At 37.3% G+C, this 21,213-nt stretch overlaps 1 long non-coding RNA gene across 1 annotated transcript; it reads left to right on the top strand.

Moving 5' to 3' along the window:
* Positions 1 to 9,020: 9,020 nt before the first annotated feature.
* LOC116552186 lies at positions 9,021 to 20,987 on the top strand. The gene is made up of 3 exons (XR_004269269.1): positions 9,021 to 9,031; positions 9,509 to 9,516; positions 20,867 to 20,987. It is a non-coding gene; the product is annotated as an uncharacterized LOC116552186 (long non-coding RNA).
* The last annotated feature ends 226 nt before the right edge of the window (positions 20,988 to 21,213 follow it).

The raw sequence follows: 21,213 nt of genomic DNA, 5'->3' as shown, positions 1-21,213 counted from the left end.
AGAAGTTTAAACTGAGGTACTGATCTCATTTTATTTTTTCTACATAGTGAGCAAGTTTTTCCAACCTGGTGATTTAGATTCACAGTCTAGGATCTAAACAACTGTGCTTTGCAATCTAGACTCTTTCTATTCTCTAATATTGGTCCATTTATCTATACCTTTAAGAGTGCATGACTTTGCCTTTGTAATATTGTCATCTATATAGTAGAATATCTCCTTCTGTTCTTTTTCAGAATTGGCTTATAATTCTAAAGGGTTTTGTACTGTCATATAAATTTTACAAAATTGTTCAATTGCCAAAATCTTTTAGTTTTCTATTGGAATAACATTAAATATTTTGTTTAATTTGGGAAGGATGGTTATATTAACAATATTTAGTTTGTGTGCCATTTATTTACTCTTTTATTTGACATAATTGGCTTTTAAAATTTACTTTCTAAAAAACTAGCATTTCTAAGGTAATTCCTGAAAATGTTCATGCAAATGGTATTTTATTGCATTTTCTAATGACATTTTCTGAATTGCAATAGATTTGTATTTAAATCTTCATAGCTGCTTTGTACTCACATTTTATCCCTTGCTTTTCTGTTGATTCTTCTGTTTTATATGAATGTCTATATGAATATCCCAGGTAGAAAAACACAATGTTTGCTTTTTCTCATAATCCTTATGCTGCTTAACTATATTTTTCTTTTTGGAATGATATTGAGAAAAATGCCCAAAATAGGAATCTTTATAGACTTAGATACATTATAATTAGAAAAAAATAAAACACCAGAAACAAGAGACAAGTGATCAATCAGGAACTTATATTTGCTTTTATAGTTTTACCAGTGACTATTATCTGAAATATCCTAATATCTCTTAAAATCAGCATGTATAAAGCAACATGATTCAGTACATTGTCAATGAATCTGAAAAGAAAGCTCATAGTCAAAAAATCTAAATACCCAAAATGTTTAAGCATCCCTTCATGTGCTTATTAATAATGAGAAGATAGTATATTTAAAATTAAAATGCCACTCTATATTTTCCTATTGCTAAAGATGAGAAAGTTAGATACAAAATTCATTGTCAAGGTAATTTAGAAACAAAATTTTCTTGGGAGCTTGAACCCATGTAGTAATTTTGAAGACAAAGTGAAGTCTTTAATAAACCGGACTATATTTTTAACTTCAAACCCAGTAAGTCCATTTCTAAGGAATACATCCAAAAGGAGTCTCAGTGAGTAATTAATCATATGTAGTGGAATGTCAAAGGTTGCTAAAAATAACATCTGATTTACAGTAGGCATAAACAGACTGCCCCCACTCAGACCTGAATATCTGGTCACCATCACATGAAAATCTTATGCAAGTTCAAAATGACCTCTAAAGAATACTCATTTCATCATTGTTTGAAACAATGAAAAATCAAAGAGCCTAAATCTATCAATAAAATAATGAGATATCAGAGAATAATCCAAAGTAGCACATATTATCTATATATCAACACAGACTTATCTCAAAAACAAATTAGGAATTGTTTCTGGGTTTGGGGGTGCAGAGGTGTGCTCAGCTTCCCCGAGAGAATGTTCTTCCGGGCTCTTGGTCCCTCAGTTACCCAAGAATGGGAGAGGGGACCACAGCATGGTGTGCTTGCAAGAAAATACCGGACCCCAAATAGTTTTTGCAGAAAGTGATCTATTTAGGTAGAGAGAAAGAGAGGGAGAGAGAAAAAGAAGGAGAAGGGAAGAGAGAGAAACAACTAGCTCTCACACTGAGAAGAAGGAAAAGCAGCTCTCACACTGAGTTGAGAAGGGTTCCCAGAAGGGGAAAACCAGGGAAGAAAAGCCACTTTCACACTGAGTGAGAGAATCCAGAAAGATGGAACCCAGGGGAGGAGAAGCAGCTTCCAGGGAAGGAAAAGCAGCTTCCATGAGAATGGAAGGGGACCCCAGAAGGAGAAATCCGCCTAGAAGAGGGAGACAGGGACTTTTAACCTGAGTGGAATTCCCACTTTCTCCAAGACCCCTGGCCAATGAGAAGAGTTCCTTTAAACTTCCTCTGGAGTGATTGTCTTCGATTATTTTCCCATGCCTGTGAAAATTAAAACAAAGACTGTTAAGTATCCCAGATGGAGAGAGGGAAGGGGGCATTGGGAAGTTCTTGCCCTTGAAACTACGCCCCCTTGTGGAAGCTGGAAGAGATTACAGTCCCTCAGAATGAAAAAGTAATATTTAATATATGGATTTATAGATGCATATGAAATACATAATTTAAAAATTTGAAAAATATTTGCTTGCTATTTTTTCTAAAATAGACATAGTGTCTTAGTCTACTCCAGCTGCCATAACAAAATATCATGGACTGGATGGCTTAAACAACAGAAATTTATTTCTCACAGTTCTGGAACTTGAAAGTCCAAGGCTATTGTGGGCACTGGAGAGACCTTTCTTCTTGGCTTCTGGACAGTCACATTCTCACTGTGTCCCTACACACCCTTGCCTTGGTATGTATGCATAAAGACACAAAGAGATCTCTGTATCTTTCTCTTCTTATAAAACTAAAATCCTATTGGATTAGATCCCCAAGTTTATGACCGCATTTAACCTTAATCGTCTCCTAAAAGCCCTACCTACAAATGAGGTCACATTGGCGATTACAGTTTCAATATACGAATTGTAGTGGGCACAATTAAGTCCTCAGCACACAGTAAAGTAATAGACGTATGTTCATTTATTATTAGCTTAGTTCAAAAGCAGTTTTATGTAAACATTTATTTATTTATATAAAAACTAGTTGTTTACATATATGCATTTAGCAATTGGCAGCCAGATTAGCATGAATCTCATCCATGTGGAAAATATTATAAAATCAAGATTCAGATAAAAAGGAAAAACATGTTTGTTCATGCACTGATGAATGAAAACATATTTCCTACTGAAAAATATAATTGAAGGTATAAATTCAATTATATACCAATATGGGCAAGCAGATTAAATTATATAAATTTAAAAATCTCATTATGAAAAATGAATGGTGTATGAATATAAGTAGAGGGAGCCGAAATAAGAGTAAGGATAAAATGAAGCTGTTATAAATAATTAGCAAGGTTGAATTTAATGAGAACTTAAAATTTCACTCAATAAAAATAAAATCATATTTTAGATGTTAGGCAGTAGAAGTAATATCATGTGAAGGCTAGGACATATGCAAGATTCTGGCCCATTTAGATGGAACAAATCCAGTATTTGTGAATTTTTTAGCAATTAATTACTAGATGAAATTTTTGTAGATGAATGAAGAACTCCAGTTTAGATGTGGTATACTTGAAGCCAGTTATAAATGAAATAACATTTTCACACATGAGATCACCAGAGCCGGGCCAGTGACTCAGGCCTGTAATCCCAGCACTTTGGGAGGCTGAGGCGGGCAGATCATGAGGTCAGGAGATCAAGACCATCCTGGCTAACATGGTGAAACCCTGTGCCTACTAAAAATACAAAAAATATTAGCAGGGTGTGGTGGTGCAAGCCTGTAATCCCAGCTACTCAGGAGGCAGAGGCTGCAGTGAGCAGAGATTGCATCACTGTGCTCCAGCCTGGGCAACAGAGCAAGACTTTGTCTAAAAAAAAAAAAAAAAAAAAAAAAAAAGATTACCAGAGGCACATGCTTTTTTCAATCTAGGACAACTCTGGTCACATTTCAAATTATCTGCATGTTATCAGATCCAATGGTTACTTCCCTGTCCTCATTTATTTTTGACACGGTAGATCTTTTTCTCAAAATAAATATTCTCTCTTGGGTTTCACCACATTAACACGCTCCTGTTTTCTTTTTAATCTCCTTTGGCTCTTTCTTCAATCTCACTTACTGGCTCTTTTCTTTCCTTAATACGCCTGGGGCATCTGTTACTTGTTTTTTCCCTTCTCCCATTGGCATACTTTCTCCAGGTGGGGTCTTCAGTGTCATGGTTTAAATCCGTTACATGCCGATGACTCACAAATCTGTATCTACAGTCCTCACTTTCACTGGAGCTCTGGCCTTCTACAAATAACTTCATACCTAATATCTTCGCCTTGGATGTTAGATAAGTGTATCACATTCAATATATCCCATATGTAACTTGAAGTCATGTGCCAACTTATTCCTCCGATTTCTTCATTTTAAGAAATAGCACTAGAATCTACTGAATTGTTCAAACCCCAAACTTTATTCTTGTTTCCTAATCCAGCCACTTCTAACCTCTCAGCATGCCCATCAGTTGGGTCCTGAATTACTCATCTCTCTGCCTTCTCACTACTCTCTGTGTACCTGTGGTCTCTTACCCAGACCTCTGACTGGGAATGATTCCTGCTTTCATTCTCGTCCCTGCTGTAGACTCTTCCCCACACAGTAGCCAGAATAACCTTTGGTAAATGTATGTTCGATTACATTATTCTGCAGTTGAAAAGCTTCCATTGGCTTCTGATCTTACTAGAATTAACCACAATCTCCTTACCATGACAATCATAGATCTATATTAGTTGGTCACTGTCTGGTGCTCTCACCTCGTCTGCTTTGCTCCCTGCTGGCACCATCATGTTTCATGAAGAATGCCCTTGTGAATGCACCTTTGAATGCACTGCCGTGTGGCACTTAAGACTTTAGTTCCTTCTGTCTGGAATCCTTTTCCCTTGGAGCTATACACAGCTGATTCTTTCCTGCTGATTCAGTGCTCAGATCGACTGTTGCCTTGAAGAGACACCTTTTCAAATAATCTGATCTCAGATAGACTTTCATTGCCCCATTTTCCACATTTAGGTTGCTATAGTGTGACCTAGGTGTATTTTTTATGTTATATTTTTCTTTTTGTCTTGTTTTTTTTTTTTCCCAATAATTACCTTGCTTATTTTTTCAAGTTGTAATCTTTTTTCCACTAGTTACATTTCACGGAGGCAAGGTCTCTATCTCTTTTGTTTACTAAATACATTTCTATTGCCTCGAATGCGTCCTGGTACACAGAGAAACGGAAGAGCAATATTTTTGAATACCTTATTATGAATCAGAGATGGCTCAAAGACTGCTATGTTAAATCCTTTACTGTTCCAAACTAGCCTGCACAGTATATGCAGTTGTTTTACTTCTGTTTTAAAGAGGAAGGATCTGAAGGCAGACAGGTCAGCAGGCTTGCCTAGGCTCTATTGCCTGCAACAGGCAGGTGTAGGATTAAACCCAGCGCATCTCTGTCCAGAAACCACAATCAAAACCAAAACAAAACAAAACACATAGTTACTGTAGTTTAGTACAATTATTTATGTTGAAAGAAAGATCAAACAGAAAACATTTATTTGTGTTGTCATATATTGTGCTAATTTTTATTCTAAGGCTCACTGAAGATTACCTTGTATTTTCAAGGTCAAATCTTGGAAATTTTGGAGATGCAAATAGTAAAAATTACATAGACAAAGCAACGAAAATCACAGAATTCGCTGATGAGGTACTGTGAACCCTCATTTCCCTGTGAATAACTGGAAACATTGGGGGCAATGCTTAACTACCTCTGAACTTCTCAGTTGCCATGTGAGAGGCCTGAGATTACCTGCTGCATCCTCTTCCTTTAGAAACATTGTCTTGAAAGTAGATTTTCCTTACAAGTAATTATTCTATCTCTGATGGAGATAAGTCTTCCATGCTCTTCTTCAGGATTTCGGTGGGTCACCGTGCCTGGGCTAGCTGGTCAACCCAGATCTATAACTGTCATAGTAAGGAGATTGTGGCTAATTCTAATAAGATCAGAAGCCAATGGAAGATTTCAACTGCAGAATAATGTAATCGGACAAACATTTACCAAAGGTTATTCTGGCTACGGTGTGGGGAAGAGACTACAGCGGGGACAAGAATGAGAGCAGGAACCATTCCCAGTCAGAGTGAGGTCTTCAGAGCCATGGTTTAAACCTGTTACATGCTGACGACTCACAAATCTGTATCTATAGTCCTACAACACAGCTGTAGCCTATTCTTATTTCCACAGCAGTCCAGTGTCCACGATGTGAAATGTGTTTGCTCTAATCATTGTACCATGTAACCCACCTGCCATTACTGTTAATAGTCATTAATGAAAAATACCAATAGGAGGATCCATGAATATAAAACTGTATCTTGTAGTTTATGATTTATGCCACTAATATTAAAATGCACACTATGTGGATCACCTGTGCAGGTGTTGAACAATGAGAGCACATGGACACAGGGAGGGGAGCATCATACACTGGAGTCTGTTGAGGGGGCTAGGGGAGGGACAGCGGGGGATGGGGAGGTTGGGGGGGGATAACATGGGGAGAAATGCTGGATATAGGTGATGGGGGGGATGGAGGCAGCAAACCACATTGCCATGTATGTACCTATGCAATAATCCTGCATGATCTGCACATGTACCCCAGAAACTAAGTACAATAAAAAAGTAAATAAGCCTTTACACAGTTGCCTATTTTTAAATATTTTTGGAAGTACTCAATAGGAACACACACAAGTTATTTTGAATAACTGTATTTCCTGTCCTCCTATCTCATTTCTAGCTCCCTCCAAGGATCATGTACCCAGGCTCTAGGCTGAGGCTGGGACCCCCTTTTGGTTTTTGCTTCACTTACTATGGTACCCCGTGTACCATAATACATGAAAACATACTGCCCACTCAGAGATTTCAGTCAAACATTAACAATGAAGGATTATTCTCCCACGACAACCTTCATTTTTGTTCCAGCCACAATCATCTCCCTGTTTTATGGATTTCTAGAACATTTATAGTCATCCCAAAGCAACCTAGCCTTCGGGTTATATGCTACTTTTTAGGGTCTACTGTTTCCAGTGGGTCATCTATGGCTTGTGTGTCTGAGTAGCTGCACCATATCTAGAAGAGGGGAGAGTCAGAGTGTCTGTGCCTCTTGGGTGCCTACATTCCTAAACACAGACGTGGAGACCCTCTGTGAACTAGCCTGTCTTCACTGCACAATATCATTGCCAGTGAATTTTGAGCTAAAATCTCCCATCTAGTCGGGGAGCCTAAAAAGACTCTCATTGGAATTTATGAGATAAAAAATGTCAGAACAGAAATAAAGCCACCAAACAGATATGCTTGTTTTAAGTAACCTGTTATTGATTCCAGTCTTGGTTCACAAATCTGTAGCTCAAAATAATTACCCAAGTGTTTCTAATAAAGCATTCTGATTTAAGATTTTTAAAAATACATTTAGAGGCAGGTGTACTGTTTCTTTGTAAAAATCCAGTATTCAGAAGAATGCTTTTTTATATTTGGGCATTTATAGATCCTTGGCATGGTTTATGAAAACAGTAAGAGAGATAATGTGTCAGAAAATGCAAACAATTCCCCTTGGAAGGGAAAGCAATACAGAAGAAAACCCTGGGGTAATATGACTTATGTGTCACCATAATGCCCGATGTCTACTGGCTACAGCAACAGGATGCTAAAATTTACAAAGTTTATAAATGATGGGTCTCTTCTCTTATTAATCTAAATTTTTCTCCCTCAGGGAAACTTAATCTCATAGATTTCAGTGAAAAGCATATTTCAGAGTAACAAAGAAAAACGTTTATCTAGCTCAGAAAAGCTGTACTGTACCAAAACTTTCTGCAAGGGCAAACATACTTATGTTAGTGCACATTTGAATTTAAAAGTTGTAAAAGTTAACTTTTTAAAAGTAAGCTATTTTTAACTTTTTAATGCCATTCCTCTGCAATTCATTTTTAATTCATTTTAATTCACATGTTAAGTCATGTGAACAGTGAAAATTAGAGCTTTCTAAAATCTTTATAGCTTTTATTTCTGTGTGTTTTCTTAAATCATACATATTTGAGAGCCTAGGAACTGATAGAACATATTTAATCAACAGCAGCAATTTGCTAGGTACCTACTATGTGCCAAGTAGTGTGTTGAATGTGGGGACATGTTATTGAACAAGACTTCTCCATCTTCCTGTGAAACAATGAAATCCTAGTCACCAACAAGCCCAATCATGTTACAATGGGGGAAGCCCAGGGCACAGAGGAATGCAAGCCAGGCAGGCCTGCCTGATGAGGGGGTCAGAGAAGGAACCCATAATAAAGGGTAATTTTAGCTGAAACCTGACCATGGGTGAAGGAAGCAGTCAGGGGAAGACTACTGGGCAGAGGATGGGGCAAAGGCCTGCAAGTGAGATACATCGTTGGTGCCCTTGGGAAAAATGAAGGCCATCAGCAAGTGCAGACCCTGTAGAAGAGTGTTGAGAATGAGAAAGCAGTAGCCAAATCTGGAGGCCTTGAAAGCCTAGAGGTTTGTTCATCTGTGATCAGTGTGGAGGGGCATTTCAAGAGTTTAAAACAGATAATCATGTTTATAAATGTCACTCCAACTACAGAGGCTGGAGGTGTAACGCAGGAGGCAGGAGACCAGTTAGATCCACAGTCCAGGAAAAAGATGATCACAGGCTCTTCTAGAAACTGAATGGTAAAAATGAATATGTGCAAGAGGTGATCCAGAAGCAAAGCTAAATATGTTTGGTGGCTGTTCGAATATTGGCGATGAAGGAGGAGAAGACCAATGCACCCCACATAGCTGTGCAGGTTGCACACTGAGCAAGCCGGGAGTGTCATGGCCGTCACATCTACATGGAAGTCTTGTGAAGAAGTTGTACAATGTGGCAGAACCCAAGATCCCAACGATGAAAGAATGTGTCCAGTGTGTCCAGGCCTCTGTGTTGAGCAAATGAAAAAATAGTGGTTTTATTTATTGTGAATTAGAAGGAAATCAGGGTTTACTATCAGGGAAGAGTGTGAGTAGTGGTGACAAAAGGAAATGATGAGGTGAGTACCCAACAGTTTGAGTTTGAATGGAGATGAGAAGAGAGAAATTGATATGTATCTGTCTGGATACTGTCCTGACAATGCATGTTTGAGAAACCCCAGTGTTCAGGTGATAATTAAGGCAAGACAATTGCCTAAGATTAGACAGTAATAGTGTTTGGGGACTGCAGAAACTTTCAAATTTTGAAACTTTTGGAATGTCCCAATTATCCGTGATGGAGAAGCAAAAGATGAGGTGGAGGAGGCACCCGAGAGACCGGGAAGGGTGCCACAGGGTCTAGGAAGAGAGTGAGGGTGGGGCAAAGCAGCTGATGCTGAAGAAGTGAGTGTCCACAGGGCACGTGACACATGGGTGGCCTTGATTAGGGTGATACCCCATTGGGAGGAGGGGCAGAATCCAGATTATAATGGTTTGAGGATGGAGTTGAGAAGGCAGAAATAAAGGCATGAGCTGCAGACAGCTCTTTTATTCAGTTTAGTTGGGAACATGAGGGCAAGGACAGTAGCAAAGGGAGAGAAAGTTAAAGGGAGTAAGGCGTCGAGGTGATGGAGGCAGTAAACCACCATGGCACGTGTATACCTACGTAACAAACCTGTGCGTTCTGCACATGGACCCCAGAACTTAAAGTACAGTAATAATAAAATGAAAAGAAAATACAAATAAGGATAATATTTTTTAGAAGGTTAAGCAAGCAAAGTTGAAGCAATTAGCTTCCCGTAGAAGTAGGTACATGATATTTATTGAAATAAGAGAGTGTGCTATCCCAAATAATTATAAATTTTTGTTTCATTTGAGCTGGCTCAAATCAAAAAGACATAAACTGATACAGAAAGATGTTCATAGGAGAAATTTTCAAGAACCATCTTGAAAATGTATATGTTCTCTAATACAATTACTATTTTATCACTTTCTGGAACAGTTCTCTTTCTCTTTTCAATTTACCTGTTCGGTGGCTTATAAAATTATAATGCTAGTGGTATAGGAAACTCTAATAGTGACAGATATGGAGAAGGAAAAGAACATCAATCTCATACTTAAGAAATTATGGAAATTGTGAAGCAGATTTTAGAAGCAGTAGATGAATTCCTGGAAAAATGACCCTCTTCTGTCTGCATCCTGGTAAGCAGCAGACCAAGAGGGAATTATTAATGTGAATACAACATACAAGTAAAGCGGGTGTTGAACAATGAGAACACATGGACACAGGGAGGGGAGCACTACACACTGGGGTCAGTTGGGGGGAAATAGGGGAGGGAGGGTGGGGGGTGGGAAGCTGGGGAGAGATAGCAAGGGGAGAAATGCCAGATGTAGGTGATGGGGAGGAAGGCAGCAAATCACACTGCCAAGTGTGTTCCTATGCAACAATTTTGCATGTTCTTCACATGTACCCCAAAATGTAAAATGCAATAAAATAAATAAATGGGAAAAAAAATTGTTTGAAAATTGCTTGAATTTCACAGAAAATTTAAGTTTAATTAATAGCCCATGATTTTGAGAGTTTTCTTTTGAAGAAATTTTCAGGATATTATTTGAAGGTGAATTAAACCTTTTGTTTGGCTAAATAATCATATCAAGATCAGCAATGCAATGTAGTCTTAAGGTAGGTATTTATCATATTTACACTCAAACTAAAATGCTTGTGTTTATCAGGTATTTGTTATTTTCAATGATATTTTAGGATTAACTTACCAATTTAATTGAACTTATTGTTATTACTAATTTTAATTTTTTATTATTTAATTTCTGTGATAAACTGAATTGGGGCTCTCAAACTTTATGTGTTGAAGTCCTAACTCCCAACATACTGTGATGTGGAAATGGGGCCTGTGGGCAGTGATTAAGTTTAGATGAGGTCATGAGAATGAGGCCTGCATGATAGAATTAGCGCCGTTGTAAGAAGAGACACCAGAGAGCTTGCTCTTTTTCTCTGCCAAGTGGTGATACAGTGAGAAGTAAGCTGCCTATAAGCAGGAAAGATAACCCTTACCAGAAACAGATCATGCTAGCTGCTGACCTTCAGAACTGTGAGGAAATAAAATTTTGTCATTACCCAGTCTATAGTACTGTGTTAAGTCAGCCTGAGTAGAATAAGGCAATTACTATGTAGATCACCTGGATCCTAAATGAGGCTATGGAGACATGCTATGGATAATCATCCTAGGTCAGGGCTTGTCAATTTCAGCACTATTGGCATACTGGTTCAGATAATTCTTTGCTGTGGAGGGCTGACCCCTGCTTTGTAGCATATTTCACCATTCCTGGCTTCTACTCAGTAGATGCCACTAGCATCTCCTGTCCCTGTTGAAAGTCACTGTTTTAGGTAGCATTTAAAGCAAAGAAATTTATTTAGCATATGCAACATTATTCCCTTTGCAACTATATTCTCAAGTCCACAAGCCTTTGTTAGAACCAACAGCGAACATATGCTGTTTTAGCTCAAAATATAATATGTGAGCACTTTCTAGTGGAGGAAGTCACTGGAATTTTGATTGAATTCTCAAATGAGTCCAAGATGGACATTAAAACAAAACAAAGCAAAAAAAAAAAAAAAAAAAAACAAGTAGAAACGAATATTAGCTTAGCCACTAACTTTATCTTTAATATCCTATTTGATTATGCTTTTTCCTGCTACTTTTTCTGCATGCAAAAGCCGTTAGTAAGAGGATGTTCTGAATTGTTGTAAGGAATAACAAAAACACATCAGATGTTCTTATTTTTGAGGAAAAGAGATCTTGGTGTCTTTCTCCATCCCATCGAGCAACAATGACTGAATGGCCAGCCTGTGCCCAGTGTTGTGCTAAAGACAGGTTCAATCAAACATGATGCTGATTTTCCCAGTTCAGGAATAGCACATAGGAGGTGCATGTGTGTCCACAGCAACATCACTAATGACACAGTCTTCCACTAATCCTGGAAGGGCGGCTGCTTCATCCCTGTCAGACCCACAGATGCTCTTCATTCCAGTCAGATGCATCAGGAATGTGAAACCTATCTGCCTGGTCAGCGACTGCACTTTCCTCAGACCTGATTTCTCTGCTGTCCCTCCACATCTTTTTAACATAGAAACTCACCGATAATGTTCTCCAACCCAAACTGATCCACCCAGCTGAGGATGAGGATCCAAATCTTTAACCAGAGAGCCCTGGAAAATTCTAGACTGTTTTTGTTTTCCTCTCTGTCTCCCTGTTCTATACTCAGCTCTATAATCAGTGATATTCTCTCAGTTCTTGGACCACATTTTCTTTCTTGCTCCTCAAGTGCTTTTCAAGTGCTACTGTTTTTTCTCTTTGTGGAATAGACTTTGCTTAATTAATTCCACACGTCGTTTATATCCCAGCACAAATGTCACTTCCTTAGGAGAGACTTGCTGACTTTATCTCTTTCTTTCTCTCTCCTCCATTCCCCACTTTCTCTCCACTTTCTGCTCTTACCTTCATGAGGGCAGAGGAAGTGTCTGTGTCTTGTTTCCTGTATACGCTACAGTGACTGGCACATCACATATGCTCAGTAAACAATTAATTCTCAGTTTATTTCTATGTTTAAAGGCAAGACTACGTCTTCTAGCTGAACAGACAACTCAAGTTAGAGCTAAGAAATTACTAATTTCCCTGAGTCTGGATGATCCTATAATTCTCTTCTATGAAACTGATGCTTGGTTCCTTCTAGTTGTAATTTCATGAAGACTTACAGCAGATGTCAACATTTTAGGCAAATAAGAAAGTTGAATCATATAAACACTGCTGATAGCACAAGCAACTTGAATGGATCTCAAATGTGTTATGCTGAGAATGGAGAAGATACCAATATCAATGGTTTACATACTGTGAGTTTCTATTTATGCCTCATCCTTAAAAAGAAAATTATAAAGATGGATAGCAGAACAGAGGTTGCCAGAGGATGAAGCTGAGGGGAGTCTCTTTAATACAGGTCTGTATCTTGATTATGTTGAGGTGTACTCAAATATATACAAATGCCAAAATCTCATAGAGTTAGATAACTTCCCCCACTGTCCCCAAAATGAAGATATACAAAAGCCAGTATTATTTTAATAAGTTCTGAACTGATGTATATAGTATTATACCAACATTGATTTTATGGCTTTGACGTTGTTCTGTGGCTGAAAGAGATTATCACTGTGGGGAGCTGGATGAATGATACCCAGGAACTGTCTCTCTTATCTTTGCAAACTGAATGGGTCTTAAACTATTTTGAAATAAAATGTTATTAAAATGTTTCAGAACACTGTAGTGCCACTGAAATTTACTAACATGTAGTTATTGATTTCAGTATTATAATAGTGGAGGCTTCTTGTTATATGAGAAAAGAATAAACATGAGCTATAAATAGAATCAAACAATTTTGTGGTTGGAAGTTAAGATTTGGGTGCCAACAAGTATTAAAAGGAAGGTATATTATAAATATTCTATTTATCTTTTTCAGGAATTATCCAGAGAAAGATGGTTTTCAAGGCAATGTAGTTGAGGGAGCTTTACAAATGCCTTCATTAAAAAATGCAATATTTTAGAATATAGTAATTTTAAATAACCAGTGACTGAACCTATTGAAATAATGCGTAAGAAATATTTGTGTTAGAATTGGAGAAAACTTATCTAATTCATTATCCATCATATGTCCTAAAGCAATAATTTCAAATAACTATATACTATTAGATTATATTTTTGTTTTTGAAGCAATTTTATTCCTCTTAAAGATTTTGCAATATTTCTTTCTCTCTTGAATGAATGCCTTCATTATTTTCAACCATGCTGCTGTATTAAATCAGCTCAGGAATGAAGGAAATTTCTCAAAAAAAGACATTTATGCAGCCAAGAAACATGAAAAAAAAAAAAAAAGATCATCACTGGTCATTAGAGAAATGCAAATCAAAACCACAATGAGATACCATCTTATGCCAGTTAGATGTCCAAGTGTGGGGCTCTTCTATGGGCTAAGGCTTGTCCAGCTGCACAGGTGGCCACCCATGAAGCTCGTCCTAGATTTCCAGGAAAAATACCCAGTACAGTATATAGCAATTTTGTCAACGCAGCCACTCATTTGCAAAAGTTATCCATAATGAAAAGTAACGAGCCCATCTTCTTTTATCTTCCAGGTTCACTTCTAGCCTTAAAGGGCCTAGTGATAACTTACATCAGCTGCGTCTGCTGATGAATCAAAAGCAAACTATCTTTCCTTAAATGGGGTTGAATTCTTCCAGTTTTCCAGCATATTCTACATATTTGCTTCAAAGAAAGATTTTTCATAAACTCAGTTCTCAAACTTCATTCTTTCTGAAGCATTTTCTAAATAAGAAATCTTAAATTAGATCCAACTCTCCTGGAATTAATTCTTCATAAGGCCTTTGATGTTCTTAAGGAAGCGTAACGTATTGATTACGTTCTATAGATATCTTTTTTACATGTGTCTTATAATTCCAATTCAATGGTAAACAGAATACAAAATCAAAATGTCTTTTTCATCTGTGGGTACTAATGCACTTAATATATCTCCTTATACATAGGAAGAAACTTAACAAATATAATTCACTAGTGTACATCTGATTTCATTTCTTCTCATAGCCTGTACCTTTGCCTAAAGCTCAAAGTTTCTTTCTAGATATTTCAAAAAGTTAATCAGTTTGTTAGATAATTGTCACTAGTCACATATTTAAAATAAGAACATCAAAACAATTATTGGTATACTAGACACATACTAAAAACAAAATGTAAACAAATGAAAACATTGCCTTTATTCAAACCAGTATGCATTCCTGCAGCTTTCTCACCATGTTCTGGCTAGTCTTAGATTCTATGCTCACTCATTTCACTCACCAAAGTTGTGTCTCCAGTGCCAGATATTCACACTCATCCTCATGAGTGTGAGGATTTGTCATCCTCATCTTGAATTCAGCAAGACTGTATTCTTACAAATGCCTATTTGCAAGCTTGGTTCTGGCTGGCATCAAGGAACTTGGCTATAAACGATTTCCTATACTGATATAAAACTTCTCTTATATGATAAGAGTAGATCATTGTGCCTAGAATGTGGGTGAAAATAATATTCTCTTTGCTGAGCAACTCTTTTTTTTCTGGGAGTCTAGAGCTTTGTACGTGTCAGGCAGAGAATGTCTGCATTACCAGCCTCTAGCAGAAATACAGGGCCCTGAGTCTCTACAGAGCTTCACTGATGGACAACACATCTCACACATTGCTCAACTTGTCGCTGGAGTAACTAGGTGCATCCTGTGCAGCTTCACTGAGTAAAGACTCTTGGAAGCTTGAGCCTGATTCCTCCACGGTTAGATCTCTGGGCCTTTCCCTTTGCTGATTTTGTATCATTTCCTTTTTGCTGTACTATCTCTTAGCCGGGAACACAACTAACTCTGTGTGAAGTCTTCCTAGCAAATCAGTGAACCTGGGAGCCGTCTTGAAGACCACCTTCACACTTGCCCTCTAGTCATCTTATCTCACTATTTCCCACTATTTCCACTCTTCTTTATATATTTACTTTATCGCATGAATATTTCTGTTTCAAGAAAACACAAGTTTAGTGTTTCTATCCCCATGAAAATGCTAGACTATTCTATGATTTAATGTAGCTCACTCTTATCACCACTATTCTATTCCTGTTGAGTCAGCACGGTCACTAATTTTCTGTGAGTTATTGCAAGCATCACTACCTGCAACTATCTGGCTCCAGTATTACACATAATCAATCCTCTGCCTTTTTTTTTTCCTAAAGTAATCTTTGTAGGACATAAATACGATTATGACTTTCCCTACTCAAAGCCCTGGAAAAGCTCCTCGACTCATAGCCCCCTAATATTACACAAGAGGCCCCACTTCTCCAGCCATATTGTTTACTGGGTCCGACCTTGTTTCTATGACTCACCCACAGGCACCAGTCATAACAAGCTCTTCCTTTTTTTTCCAAACACCCTTGGGAGTGCAGTGCTTCAGGTCTTGGTGACAAATGTTCTCTCTTACCGGAATAGTTTTTCCATGCAGCAGCTACCAAATTTTCAGGACTCAAGGCTTTCCTTCTCCATGAACCCTTCTTGATTTCTTATGACACTCAGGAAGAATTGACTGTTGTTTGTGTGTTGTGCACCCACTGCCCGGCATTGAGTCCTTCTGCGATAAGGCTTGTGTGTATGTGCACATCTGTGTGTCCACGCACATATATCCTTTCTCACAAGTTGACCGGCTGTCTCACATCATGCTCTTCTGGGGCTACGTATGTCAGCCCAGTTACTGTTGACTGAATGATTATGTGCACTCCCTTTATTGTGCAGATTTATTACTACCCAGGAGAAAAGAGCGTTTAAGTCATCAATTTCCAGCATAAATTCAAAATAAAAATAAAACTTTGAAATAAAATGTATGCAACATAGTGTGGACAGGGTTTTGTTTTCATTCCTTTTAGATATGGATATATTCAACCAAATATTATGGAATAATTTTCAATAGTCAGATAAATAAGAATGGTGAATGATTCATGTTTGGTTCAGATGAAGCTGTTTATGATAATGTTCCCATATTTTCTTTCATTGTTAGAGCAGGATGCCACAATATGTACGATAATTCATGTCTGTGGCTGAGTTGGAGTAAATCTACAGTCTATTGCTATTGAGAGTAATAAAAATAAATAAACTTATGAGTGATCCTGACATTTTCACTTATGTGATCTCATACACATTTCATAAAGTAAAATAATTTTTTTAACTGTACAAAAAAAAAACCAGGAAGTCACAGTTTTGGACCCATGTGTAAAAACATACTGGAAACAATGAAGAGACATTTTTTGCCATACAGATATGAAATAAGGGAGTGATAAATAATTACAAATATTTTGAATTTTGCTAAGCAAACATAATAAAGCGTTGAAAATTTTATGCAGCAACCTCCTGGCAAAAGAAAACTGGGTGAGTGGATGGTGTTTTGTGTGCAACTCCTCAAGTTTCTCTGTTAACTTAGGTGATAACTACTGTCGCCAGCAGCTACCAGAGACCCAGACAGTAGAGCACAGCAGGGGATCCAGCTGCACGGGTGGCTCCAGGAGGCACGGCCTCAATGACACAACCACAGTGTGCAAGTTTAAGAGTTTTGATCACTCACAGGTCCTCAAGTCAGGCAGAGCAACAAGAGCAAGGCACACAGCTGTCCCCGCTCCAGGTCTCATTTAGCAACCGCAACCACAGGCATGTAGGAGCGAGTTTACCCTGTTTAATGGTCATCTGGGTGGGTGTCCTGTTGTGCCGAGTAACTTTCTATTGTGTATTGCAAACAACTCTAATGATAAGGGCAGTTCAGCAATTTGGGGCAAAGCTGGAGTTAAAACAGGGCTTTGCAGAGGGATGTCTTACCTGTGTTGATCAGCCTTGGCCAGGCCTAGGCAGCAGGGAAATCTGAGTTCACCATCACTCCTGACACACTTGGTGAACAATGAATTGAATGCTTGTTATCAAGTAGCATATGAGTTTTCCTCCCTGAGTTAAACAGTGGCATTTAAATATATCATTTAATATATATTCTAATAGAATATTCAAAAATGATATTAGAATATCAATTCTATGAAGGCAATCTACTATTTAACATGGATTTAACGTGCAACTATCATATCAGAATCTTTTGCAATATTTGGAATTACTCTATCCTCATTTTAAGGTGAAATGTATATTATGCATAAAATATATCATACATATCACAATAACAGATTTTAAAGAGTAAAAAGAAGTTTAGAGAATACTAGAGACAAGCAGATGAAATGGGATCTTATAGCCAGGAATTTTGTCCTCCACCTGAGCAGAATTCAGACATTGGAGGATTTTCATGATGTTATCTATGTCTTCAGAGCATCATTTTTGTTGCTGAGTTGAAAAGAGATTCTGGGAGGAGTAAGTTTGGAAACAAAAATGCCACTAAGTGTTATAGAAATGATTTCTGTAATTTGTGTATAAAATGTTAGTAGCTTGCACCTAAATGATAGTAGGGAAGATGCTAAGAGGTGGTCAAATCAAGGACATATTTCAAAGATAGAGCTACCTGACACTGTCTCCTGATAGGTGAGACGTGTCATGCTAGAGAAAGAGAGGTATCGATAATGAGTAAGATAAATTTCACCTGAGAAAATGAATAGATGAAGAAATGGAGAAAGGGAGGCAGTTATGAGGAAGGATCCGGTGCTGTTTTGAAACATTAAGGGCAGATGTGTATTAAATGTTTTGAGGAAGATATTGAGCAGCGCATCACTGATACAATTCTAGGAGTTTGAGGAAGGAATATGATCTAGAGATACAGGTTGGGCATCATCAGCACATACATGTGATTTAAAGTCAAGAAAATGAGAAAACCAAGGGAGGAGATATTGAGAGAGAAGCAAAGAGAACCAAACTAAACATTTGGTTACTCTAAAATTAAACATTAAAAAAAGAGGGAAACCAACAACAGAAACTTAATAAGGAAACCAAGAGTGTGATGTCTTCAAGGGTGTATTAGTCTGTTCTCACACTGCTAAGAAGAACTCCCTGAGACTGCACAATTTATAAAGAAAAGAAATTTAATTGATTCACAGTTCCACATAGCTGGGGAGGTCTTGGGAAACTTAAAATCATGGCAGAAGAGGAAGCAGTCACTTTCTTCACAAGGCAGCAGGAAAAAAAAAAAAAAAAAAAGAAGCAGGAACTTCCAAACACTTATAAAACCATCTGTTCTCAAGAGAACTCCCTCACTCGCACAAGAACAGCATGAGGGAAATCATTCCCATGAGCCAATCTATTTCTATTGTGTATTGCAATAGTAAAATTGCATAGTTCAATGAAATCTGTCGTATATACCAAAAATAAATAGGTAAATAAACAAACATGCATGTCTGCATTACAATAATGTGGTAGTGTGCTTCCAAATGAATGCACCACAATAATTCACAGTAGTGAAAATTAGATCCTATTTAACCCACTTGCTCTTCTAATTAGCTTTCCTGTGTAATAACCCCAAATTGTGTTGCATAAAGTACTAATTTGATATCCTCAGGTATTGCAGGGCTTGGGAACTCAGGAAGTCCACAGTGGATGACACTTCTGTCTCATGATATCTCAGATGTCCATGACTGAGAAATGAAATACTTGGATCAGGAACTGACTCTCAAGGTGGCTTCTGCACTCACAGGTATGACAGCCACTGGGATGATCTGAAGGCTGATGCACTGAAGTTTTTATCCCAGCATATCCACGTGCAGTCTCTCAGCATGTTTGGGCTTGTGACAGCATAAGAGCATATTGAAAGGGGACCTCAGGGAAGGAAGCTTTTTAAAATTATTAAGCAGAGGCTCGGATGACTTTTTCTGACCTAATCCCGGGAGTCATGGCGTTGATTCCATCATACTCTATTTGTCTCAGGAGACCGAAGCCCACCCAGTTTCAAGGGAAAGTGACATAATCCCACCTTTTACTGGATGCAGTGACAAAGTCATATTGTAAATGTAGAAATTATGGTACTACTGATACCACTTTTGGAAAATATATTTTACAATGCTTGAATACTTTACAATATTGCTTCTGTATCTGAGTCTGCATAGTCACATGTGTATAGGGCACACTCAAATACTACATATAAAATCAAGTGTATGCAAATAAAACATATATGCTGAAATCTGCCTCTACGCTGCTACCTGGAACTCAGCTTATACTTCAAATATTTTTATAAATTATTAAAAAGGAAAATCTGTATTCGTTATATCACAAAAGTAATTCTTTTAGCATATGAATAAAAAATTTACATCAAAATTATAGTATTGAAGTTTAAATTCACATTCAATTATTTTTTCCATACATTAAGTGGTGAAATAGCTTAAAATGAAATGTAAACGAGTTAACAGACTTGTGCCATCATGCTAGGATAATACTTTTCTATTTTTATTTTATTTTATAAGATTCAGGTAGTACCAGCACAGTTTTGTTACAAGTATATATTTCACAGTGTTGAAGTCTTGGCTTTTGGTGTACCCATCACCCGAATAGTGAACATTGTACTCAATAGGTAATTTTTCAATTCTTACCCTCCCTTCCCATCCTCCCCCATTTTGGAGTCCCCAGTATCCATTGTTCTTCTCTATATGTTCCTGTGTAACCATTGTTTAACTCAAACTTACATGTGAGAACATGCGATCTTTCATTTTCCACTTCTCAGTTATTTCACTTGGAATAATGGCCTCAGCTCCATCCACCTTCCTTAAGAAGATATGATTTTATTCTTTTTATGGTTGTGTAGTATTCCATCATACACACACACACACACACACACACACACACACACATATATAATTGCACTTTCTTTATTCAGTCAACCATGGATGGACATAGGTTGATTCTGTGACTTTACTACTGTGAATAGTTCTGTGATAAGCATACAAATGCAGGTGTCTTTTTGATATAACCATTTGTTTTCCTTTGGCTGTGAATGCTGGATCAAATGGTAGTCCTCCTTTTAGTTCTTTGAGGGCTTTTTATAGGGGTTGTACTAATTTAAATTCCTACTGAAGAGTGTGTAAGCATTTCCTTTTCTCTGTATCATTGCCAATATCTGTTGAATTTTTTCAAAAATTTGTTTCAAAAGTTTTTTGAATTTTTAATAATAGCATTCTGACTTCTGTAAGGCAGTGTTTCATTGTAGTTTTAAATCATATTTCTCTGATGACTAATGATATTAAGAATTTTTTCACTTTTGTTGGCTGCTTGTATGGCTGTGAATAAGAAATGTCTGCTCTTGTCCTTTGCTTGCTCTTTAACGAAGGTATCTGTTTTTTTATTTTGTTGAGTTTTTTTTAGTTTCTCATAGTCAGGTTTTTTTTTTTGTTTGTTTTTGTTTTTTTTTTTTTTTTCGGGTACAGTTTGCAAATATTTTCTCCCATCCATTTTGCAAGTTGTCTTTTTACTCTGTTGATTACAGTGCAAAAAGTTTTCAGTTGAATTAAGTATCATTTGTCTATTTTTGTTTTGTTGCCTTTGCTTTAAGGTCTTAGTCATAAACTATTTGCCTAGGCCAATGTCCAGAAAAGTAAAACACTGGAGGCATCATATTGCCTGACTTCCAATTATACTACAGAGCCATAGTAACTAAAACAGCATGGTACTGGTATTAAAAATAGACACATAGATCAAAGGAATAGAATAAAGAATCCAGAAATAAAACTACATATCTACAACCAACTGATTTTCGACAAAGTTGATTAAAAAAAATACACTGGGGAAAAGACATTCTTTCAATAAATGGTACTGGAAAAATTGGAATGCCATATTTTTAAGAATGAAATTAGATAAATATCTCATATCATAGGCATAAATTAACTCATGATGGATTACAGACTTAAATGGAAGACCTAAAATTACAGAATAAGATG

Source organism: Sapajus apella, unplaced genomic scaffold (assembly GCF_009761245.1).
Source record: "Sapajus apella isolate SASKATOON/1434 unplaced genomic scaffold, GSC_monkey_1.0 scaffold11, whole genome shotgun sequence".
Lineage (NCBI taxonomy): Eukaryota > Metazoa > Chordata > Mammalia > Primates > Cebidae > Sapajus > Sapajus apella.
This window is presented reverse-complemented; position numbering and strand designations above follow the sequence as displayed.